Source organism: Pecten maximus, chromosome 9 (assembly GCF_902652985.1).
Source record: "Pecten maximus chromosome 9, xPecMax1.1, whole genome shotgun sequence".
Taxonomy (NCBI): domain Eukaryota; kingdom Metazoa; phylum Mollusca; class Bivalvia; order Pectinida; family Pectinidae; genus Pecten; species Pecten maximus.
Window position 1 is genome coordinate 37209762 of NC_047023.1, and position 10965 is coordinate 37220726.

Below are 10965 nucleotides of genomic sequence, written 5' to 3' on the forward strand. Positions count from 1 at the left end.
ACCAGTGGTGCGGATGGAATGCCTGTTAATTAACTTTGTCTGCTTTCAAAGCTGACAGAGATAGTTGTCTGTTGATTTAAAAAATAATTAGGTGTTGTAATGGGAAAATTAATTCAAAAGTGCTATGGGCCAGCAGTTTGAATTGTTCACTCCTGTATAGTAACTGGGTATGATTTCAGTTTCAATCACAACATAATTATGAACTTGGTATCATTCCTTTTGTCTAGAAACATACCATACTATCATGTTTAAATAAACATATCTTTATAAAGTATTGTTTAAATTGACATTTATTCAGTGTACATGTAATTAATGCAGTTTAATTTGTCTGTGATATTTCTTGTCCTTCCTGCAAAATGAATGAGATGTCTGCTTAATTTAATATGCAAGGAAAGAGAAAATGCTTGAAAATTTGTCAGGAAGTGCTATACATAGAACTAGTTGATTTGAAATCTGAATATATTGTATAATATTTGAAAGAAAAAAATATCCTTTTGTTTTAAAATAATAAAAATATTATAAATGATTTATCATGATATGTGATTTTGTTATATATGCCTGCCTGTAATGGGTTTTATTATGGTATCATGGCCATCTGTCTATAAACAATTTCTGGTCAATGTTCTACTGGGCTCATTTTATGATGTCATGATCCTACAATATCTTGGATGAGTTTGTGTTTAGACATCTGACGTGAAGGTCAAGGGTTATGTTGCCATTAATACCAGTATAGTTTGACTTGCGGTTGCTATACAGCACAAATTTTTGACCAGAAAACTTTACATGACTAAAGGTCAAGATCACCAAAGTGAAGGCAAGAAAGGTCAAATTTACTTCTTTTCACTGGTAGGTAGAATTGTTAGGACATTTTCAGGCAAATTCTTCATTTGAATAGAAACCTAGTGCAGCTATTTGATATCCAGTCACCAAGTCAAAAAAGGTCATGCTAAATTATATGTGTAATTTGGTACATTCAATGTGTGCTTATACTGCTGAATAGCCTTACTAGACAACAGCTAGCTCGTAATGAATTTTTACATTGTAGTGAATGTGTCCGTTATCAAAATCTTTCAACTATAGATTGATAAAAAAGAATAAAACACTGCTTAAGATTTAATTCAGAATTAATATGCTTCAGAAATGTCAAAATGATAAACAAAAACATTTTTTGTCTTGCAACAAAGTCTCAAAACAAGACTATATGCTGGTGTTACCTGATACTTTCACACCAGTGTCGTCAACATTTCACTTTAAAGTTTTGATTTGAAATCTGTTGCTCAAAAAGAATAAGTCAAACTTTAACCAAATTTACTAGCATATAGTTTAAATAGCAACATAAGCTCGAAAGTTCTTTCGACAAACATGAATTAAAACGGATCATATATTCAAACAACAAATAAATATATCACAGTACTAGCTAGATAGTTACAATCACAGATATAGATATAACTTACATCACAGATTTATAGATCTATAATAAACACCAGTATATCATAGACACGTGTTACTAAGATTTAATTAAAACACTAATAGAGAAGTGTAATGTACATATTATATGCTAATGTAGCAAAGAGTAAACATTTTCAGAAAACACACTAATAAAGTGTACATTAAAAGAAAAATAATCTTGATGCTGATTTAAATAAATGTAATTAAACTGAAATACAGAAAGAATTCTTTGACTCTGAAAATCAAGGATGCTGGGAATAGCCTTTAAAAGTTTTGTATTAAGTATCAAAAGTATTGATAGTATTCCAACCAAACCTGGAGTATAGTTGCAATATTGTACGTAGTATGAATAGTCTCAACAGAACATTACACATGCAGATTATGTGAATTTTTAATTTTTGCTTTATTTTGGGGAAATAAAGAAATGTAGCTGGTTTCAAGCTCACATAAATATCTGATCAAGTAGGTTGATGACTTTTTCACTTTCTGTTTTTAAAATCTACGGAATAAGACTAGTTAGGAAAAAAAATACATATCTTTTCAAAAGTATGGTGCTACCTTACGCATGAGGATATTTTGGTGCTGTTCGACCTATTTTGCATTTTTGTCCATGGATTATTTCCCCTGAATCGATCAAAGCGCAGTCGCAATGCGGCATCTTTGAAATATTTCCGGTTGTCTGCAAGTATGTTTTGTGCGCCGTTTCCATCAGGATATGCCTCGTAAGTATACAATGTAGACTTTTAATTGGTGGGAACAATGTGAGTGATTCTAAAGCATTTTCATATTCGAATTATTGTGATGAGACAATAATTTGTAGCGTATTTGTCTTTTAAACACTGTATTTGATGATGGTGACAAGTCGGTGCACGACCTCACTCGCTCCTATCAAAACATTACCTGGGCCCGAGGCAAAGAAATAATTACTTGTACATGTATCGGTGGCTCATTAAATGTTTCTCATGCAATACATGTTCTCAACAAGCCTATTAATTAAATTGACATTATTGATAGCGTGATATTTTCATGATCACAGCTGTGTCGTGTGAAATTAAATTGTAAAATATTGATCTATATTTAATATGAAATCAATATGAGAAAACAATATCGCTTTTGTAATTGACAAATTGTCATGCAAATTTCGTGATCAATTATTCATGGGCTAGGTCGATAATATATGGTTTTATTGGTTTGTTATCAGTTATTGATTTATAGATGCCATGTTCTATGTAACTTTTTATTAATAATATAAGATACATTGAAGAAACAGTTATTGGGTTTTATAGGCCCTACTGTATAATTGGGAGCTTGCAGAACCCTGAGCTCCATTGCAAAGCCCCTATATCCATTGCAATTGGGTTTATTTATTTTGAACATGCATGGGTTTTCCCAATGAAACCCAGACACTATCATGGATCGACGATGATAATCATCCCTTAACAGTCTGTACATTTTTAGCCAATCCATGTACAATTGTAATAGGTAGAAGAAATTAATGAAAAATACACTGTCCACGCTAGCGCTGGGTCTTGAACTAGTGACTTTTTGCTCTCAAGGCAAACATCCTATCCACTAAGCTAATTCCTGCTAGTCAGAGCTAGTAATGTGACTTGAATTCATATGCTCCACTTTTAACTTAATTCTCACACCTTCAAGTCTTTGTCCCACTTAAATACAAGCCTTTTTATGTCTACAGGTGTATACAATTTTATGTTTTCAGGACTTATGCTATAGTACACGACAGTAAAATGTTTCAGATTAAGTAATCATCCAATGATAAACTACAGGTGCCTGACTCGTTTTATAAAATAATAACATATAAGAGTACATATAAATGAGACAGGCACTTGTGGATAAACCCATGTGTGGTCATAGAATATCCCAGTTATAGGCATTGGCATCTAGAATTATCACATTATTTTTCAAATACAAGCAAGCATTTCCTGTAGTAAATATCTTGTAGAAATAACACTGCTACCAACATTAGATCGTTGCATCTTGCTTTGATGGTAAAACATTATATAATACTGTTAATACATAATTTGTTCATAAAGCCCAACATCTGTTGTTTTTGTTTTTTTCTATTGAATGTTCACTTCTGTTACATATGTGTCTGTGGTTGTATTTGAAATTATACACCTCTGATACTCCAATTAATCGCTGTATTCTTTAAATTTAAAATCTGTCAGAATGATCACTTGCATGTAATTGATTGAAACATTTTTCGTTATTGAAATGAAGGACCTTGTGCACTAATTTTTTAACTTATCGACAGTATATTTAGGAATGCTTAATTTTACTTAAAGATATATCATGGCGTGGCTGTTCTGATATGGAAGGAAATGTTGGAATAACTTAGTGAGCTCCCATGTACATTAATCGCCATAGGTATTGACACAGAGGATTATTTTACAGCATACATTCAATATGAAATATTTCCATGCTGACACTTCAGCCCTTGAGTTTATCAACAAGGAATTGATAAAGATGCTAAGTAAACAGACTGATCTTTATGGCTAGTGTAACTTAAAACTAAAGTGGTCCCTATAGCATATATATATAATTCAGCTGTTTAAAGTTTCTTGTTCATCATATTCTATTTTTAAAAATACAATTATGAGTATGTAGTAAACTCAGTATATAGTGGGAATTTAATGTATCAATACTACTCTGATAATATGTACCGCCTACCCGGTAACATTATATAAAGTAGTGAATGATAGTGGCAATATGTTTTTTGTTTCTCTTCTTTAATAATGCAATGGTTTTTTTTTCTTGATTTGTGTCACTTGTAAAAGTTATCAATATATCAGGGTATGACATTTCAGCAATTAAAAAAGTATGATAGCCTCTAATCATTAAATGTACAAAACTTCTTACAGCTTTAGTAAGTACAATGCATTATACATCAACTGAATATAATCAATTATAATCACAATAAGATTAATTATATGTACTACATTATTCTAATAGTAATAAGATTATATCTTTAATTAACCCTTGTGGTGCTGAATTGTCTTCCATTAGATACTACTAAAATCGTATTGTTTTATAGAATCCATAGATTATAATTGCTATCGATAGAATTAAAAATCCTTATTTGTATAAGTAGAAATGTACAATTGAATCAGAAGCATACGAAATGGAGTTTTTTGGTAATATCACTCTGAAGATAGGCTTGTATACGGTAGGTTCCTGGTATGATGTATGTTAAACAACCAGTTTCAGGTAAGATAGTTAAAAGTCAAAGAAAGTTATTACTTAACATAATTACCAGATCAGCATGTTTGTTCCTGCTTGTTTTAAGTTTACACAGTTTGTCAATAGAGTTTATTTAAATATAAACATGTACATGTGAAGGATTCGTGTTGTTACAAAATTCTCTGAAAAGGATTTACTTTTCTTCCTTTGAAATCTTACTGATTCAGAAGTTAAGGACATTTAACTTCATAAATATTCATGATAAATTAACAAATAGGCTTTTAGGATTTGAAAATAAACAAAAAAATTCAAACCAGACATTTTGTAGTAAAAACTGAAATGTAAATAGTTTGTGGGAAGAAATCTCTATTAAAATTACCTATGGACAAGGTAAAATGTTTCCCCAGTTTGAATTTAAACAAGCTTAACCATATGACCTAGGTTGTACCTGTCTATCCTGTAGACATAGGTTATAAAGTAGATTTTCAAGTGCCCTAATAAAAAGCAATACTGTATCAAGTGACAAGTTCTAGGAGATTTTTGGATATCGGCACGTAAGTTTAAGTTTACTATATGACAGCACAAAGTCATAACTTTTATAGATAGAAATAAATTCACATTTAACCTACTCTTGTCTAAAAGATAAGTCTGAGGCAGCGAGTCTATTGCTTGGTCAAAGGCTATCAGAGATAACTTTCATATGGAGGATTTAGCATCAAGTTATAAAAGGCTTGGGTTAGATTTGTTTAGGTTTATTTGCTAGGCTACTTTATCTGTAGAATAGTCTTACCAGAATGACCTGTTGTGTTGACCTTTTTGTGGAATATTCAAAGAAAGTGATTCTATTTGTGCATAGGTATGTCAACCTGTTAATTGATGTTTCAGTGCAAACAACAAATATACACATTGTGGAGTAACTTCATTGACCAAAAAAAATCAATGCAATATTGCATAATGAGCTTGGATTCTGTATCAAACTCTCAATGTGCCAATTATGCACCTATTTTCTCTATATGATTATTGACTCGTCTGGCATCTGCAATTTATATGCTTATCATAGTTTAACACTTGTAACAGGTCATTCTGGTCGAACTATCAATTTTAGTAATAAACAATTCTCTTCTGCTCTTATAAGTAGTGATACAAAATTAAACATACTATAGAACACAGAAGTTGTATAAATCCAAATACCAGATATCCAGACTTTCTCTTATCCAAACTCCTTCCTGACATTGTCCCCACTTGTAAAATAAGTATTCTAATATCTCTATAACATTTTATATATGGTAACAAATTATGTGTTATTCCTAATGTGACAGAAGTGATACAAAATGAAATATAAATACTTGTTAGGTAAGGCTTTAATTAATCTCTTTCACATAAACTTTACTAATTTAGTTGAAGTAAAATAGTAACGAGCGCATTCATCATTGATATTTTTATAGCACGAAAATTATATCTGGTGGTAGTTTAACATAAATGAGTATATGCACCAAATTAACTAAACATAAGGCATTGCTCTGTAGCACATTTCCTGATGACAAAGATGGTTACGTATAAACTCATTAATAAAATTCTGTTCCAAAGGAAAAATGTTACTTTCACTAGTTTCTAATCAGACAAAGTTCTCAGGATTAATTTAATCTTTACAGAAGTAAAAACAACAGCATTGGTACCTTAATGACATAATGGATCATCACAATTCTTTTATAATTTTATTCTACATAATTTGATGGTAGGAATACTAAAAGGTATTTTAAAAAGTTTCAATACCACTGATTGTGTCATAAAGACTGTCATAAATCACAAGTTCTAAATCGGTCATTGAACTAAACTTTAAAACTGAACACCTCAAATTCTCTGTAGGAGTTTTGACACATTTAAGGTCAAGGTATGTAGTACCTGGTGTTTGTAAATTTTACGTGGTCACTTGGTAATATAGTTCCCGTTTTTAAAAAAGGTGACGTTAATAACACAGATAACTATAGGGGAATTACCTTATTAAGTTGTGCGGGTAAACTTTTTACTGCTATTATAAATGAAAGACTTGTATCGTTCGAAATGAAATATAATAAAGTAACAGACGCCCAGTTTGGATTTAGGAAAAACTCTTCTACTGTAGACGCCATTTTTGCTTTACAGTCTTTAGTTAATCGTACGTTAAAAAAGAAAAAACGTCTCTATTGTTGTTTTATAGATTATACAAAAGCATTTGATTTTATCAACAGACAGAATCTATGGTATAAAATGATAAAGGAAGGTGTAGAAGGAAAACTTCTTAAAGTTATAAGATCATTATATAAAAATGTGAAATGTTGTGTTAAATATAATGGTATTCTATCAGATTTTTTTGAGATAGATAACGGATTATTTCAGGGGGAAATATTATCACCCCTTTTGTTTGCTATATATGTTAATGATTGTGAAATGCAATTTATAGTAGATAATTGCCCATCTATTGAAATACAAGATATAAACATGTTTTTACTTATGTATGCTGACGATATGGTGATTATATCTGAAACACCAGAGGGTTTGCAAACAATGTTAAACTCTCTTGCCAAGTACACAAAAAAATGGGATTTGACGGTAAATACTGGGAAAACTAAAATTGTCGTGTTTAGAAATGGAGGGATACTAAGAGGGAATGAAATATGGACATACGAAGGAAATAGATTGGATGTTGTCGACCAATTTAATTACCTGGGTGTGCTATTAAATTTTAACGGGAAATTCAAACAAACTCAGAAGCAAGTTGCTGACCAGGGGAGAAAAGCATTGTTTGCACTTTTAAATGTTTGTAGGAAAAATTATTTTAATATTGAAACAAAATTAGCAGTATTTGATACTTATGTAAATAGTGTTTTAAATTATGGAGCAGAAGTTTGGGGCTTCCATACCGCTCCGGATATTGAAAAACTGCATGTGAGATTCTGCAAGCAAATACTAGGATTACATAATAAAACTAGTAATGTTATGGTGTATTATGAACTGGGAAGATATCCCTTACAAATTATTAGAAAATTTCGAATATTCAAATATTGGATAAAACTGAGAAATGTAGAAAATTGTATACTTAGGTCATGCTATGACGATATGCTTTGTAATAATGACATATGGTTAATGAGTGTAAAACAAGAATTATACAGAATTGGTCTTGGAAATGTGTGGGAATCTTCCAGTGTAAGTAATAACACTTTTTATATTATAAAAGAACGTCTTTGTGACATATTTAGACAAGAATGTTGTGAAAAAATTAAATCTTCTCCGAAAGGAGCATTGTACCAATATGTGTGTAACTTTGGTCTCCAGTATTACTTATCAAAATCTGTAAATATAATTTATTTAAAGCAAATATGTAAAATTCGATTGTCTGCACATAAGCTAAATATCGAGTGTGGCAGATATAACAGAATCGAAAGACAAAACAGATTATGTACATTATGTGACTTGAATGATGTCGAAGATGAGTTCCATTTCATTTTGAAATGCCCCTGTTATATTGACATAAGGATAAAATTGATTAAGAAATATTATGCAAGACATCCAAGCATGTATAAATTAATTCAACTTCTTACGTGTGAGAATTTGTCGGAAATAAGAAATCTTGGCAAGTATTTGTTACAAGCAAACAAAAGGAGATCTGAGCTGATTACTGCGACTTAGTGTTTACTCTCCACTGTATGTGATGGTGTGTGTGGCGGTGTGTGTGTGTGTGTGTGGCGGTGGCGGTGTGTGCGAGTGTGTGCGTACGCGTGTATAACTGTTGTTGTCTTTGTATTATGTTGTTCTGTATATATGTTATAACTGATAAGTCAGCTGACTTAAAGTAATAAAGAACTTGTAAATTTTACTTGATGAATCAAAAAATGATTTATTGACATAACGGTACAAGAGTGATACAGCATGTATTTAAAGTTAAAAGTAAATAAATATAGGCATGTGTTCTTATCTGCAGTATATGACACATTTTATGTAAGAAAATGCATCGCATAAAGAAATTTTTAACTATCTAAAAATAAATACATCACTTTAGGTTAATTGGAAATGTAACAATTCTGTACATACCCAGTAATTACAAGAGTTATGGCCCTTGTGGATTTAGTTTTAGGCTTGTTAATTATTGAGGTTGGTTAGGGTAAATGTACAACTGTACACAAACTATGTATTTAATTACTCTATGTTTAACTATTTGTAATTGATAGGTATGGCATATATATATATACCGTATATAAAGAGCATACATGACTGCAGTTTCTGTCTGATTTATCATGGTCATGAAGAAGGTCAGATAGAAAAAAATATTGGATGCAACTTTCTCAGTGAACTTACAAGTTTATATATCAGATTTGTGTTGAAACTTCAAACGTTTATTACTTACATTACAATTCCCTTGCATTTCTTCTGAAAAAATTAAATTGTTTTATGGACAGAGAAGCTTAACATCAGTGTAAATCATTTATGATTATCTTCCACTTGTTTTAAACTTTTTGAAACCGAAAAATCGAAGATAACAAGACAACAAAGATCACTTTTATTTATAATTTTACTATTCTAAAGAGATTGGACCAGTCTTGAGACTTTATTGCAAATTCACAGCCCCACGGTCTGATGTGTATTGGGTATCCTGGGTGGAGAATTTGTGCCTGTGTAAGATGTAACTACCTGTAAAATCAGTAGAAGCTACATTTTGTATACCTGGTTGCCCCAGAGCGTGTCAGTCCAGATCAAACTTGCAACTGTTGATAGATCTTTAATAGGCCCAAAATTTCTGTTAAATAGGTATACCGGGCCAGTTGCCTGTGATTGATGTGTTTACCTGTGCCTCTCACCAGAAAGTCTGTACATTGGGTGTGTTGTTGTTGAGAGTACAAATGACTGGATTAGAGATAATGCTTGTTTTGTTTGGGGTCGATTTCAGGGCTCTGGAATGTACATGTCCGATGTGTCGTTTGGGTATATAATGTAGACCTAATTGTTCTTTACATCCACCTGGCTCTCAGTATCTGGTTATAAAATCTTATCAGGCTTGATATATACATGATATATACTGTAGTATATAAATCCACAGGTATGCATGGTTTGGTGGCACATTCATCTGCTTTAGATATCAATCATATCCAATCCATTTTGTAATATTATGAAAATCTGTAATGTGGCAGGGACATCAATATTTTATCTGTGGAAAATTGGGTCCATTTGGGATTCATACATTAGTGATTACCTGGGTAAGTATTTCTTGTATAAACATTCCTGTTTGTTTGTTTGTTTGTTTGTCATGTACATGTAATTACAAGGATGCCATTGTTATTTTGTGAAATATTAGCTAACTGTTCATGGAAAAAATGAAACAGCAAATTAGAAATACAGGGAGTAGAATAACCATGTTGTCTCATATTACACACCCTAGCTGACAAAGGACAAATTATAATATTTCACACACAAAAACCATTAGAAAAGAAAGTAAAATGTATTATGTGACTGTTATTTAAAAGTCAAGAACTGCCACTGTACAAGTTTGTCCAGCATTATTTCATATTTTTCTACCAATATATTTGGCCAATATATTGAATGGTCAGATAATAATTTCTGTTAAACATTCTGACAGCAGAACTAGATAAAACATGTATAAATCACTTGACCACTTGTTTTATCTTGTCTTCCTCTCTGAGTGATTCCATGTAGAAGATTCAAGGATTTAAAAAGAGAAAATTATCTATACTACATGTATATATCTGTATTTTCTATGCATGGAAGACATGAAATAAAAAGAACTAATTTAAACATTTGACTTTGAACTTGATGTCTTAATTATTATTCTTCTACAACGGTATCTAGTCGTGAGTTGACATAAGATGTTGTTTGATAATAAAAGTCTTGCTACAAGAAAAGCTTGTGCCTTTGTTAAAAAGTCTCATTATAAGTTGGGTTTACAGATTAAACACAGCACAATGCTTTTCAAAACCCATTACCGACTCAAGTTAATAGACTTGTGCCCAATTTTCAGATTATTAAAGGTACATGTATCAACGTACTGTTAGCTGAATACTGCATATTTACCAGGACCAATGTTCTCTTTACTTACAATGGTACCTGTCATTCAAGTCAAATTTCAACAGTGTCTGTTATGAAGCCTATATATGGTCTGTAAAGGGCAGTCATATTTTGTTTTGTTACTCAAACACTCGAAGGCAAGTCCAGATCTGTAGTCGAGAACGGAGTCAAAGTTTCTAATGGTATATTGTCCACATATATGCATCTCAAGGTTGTGTGCCAAAAATTTCATACCTTCTACAAGTTTAGTCAGAGTGAATG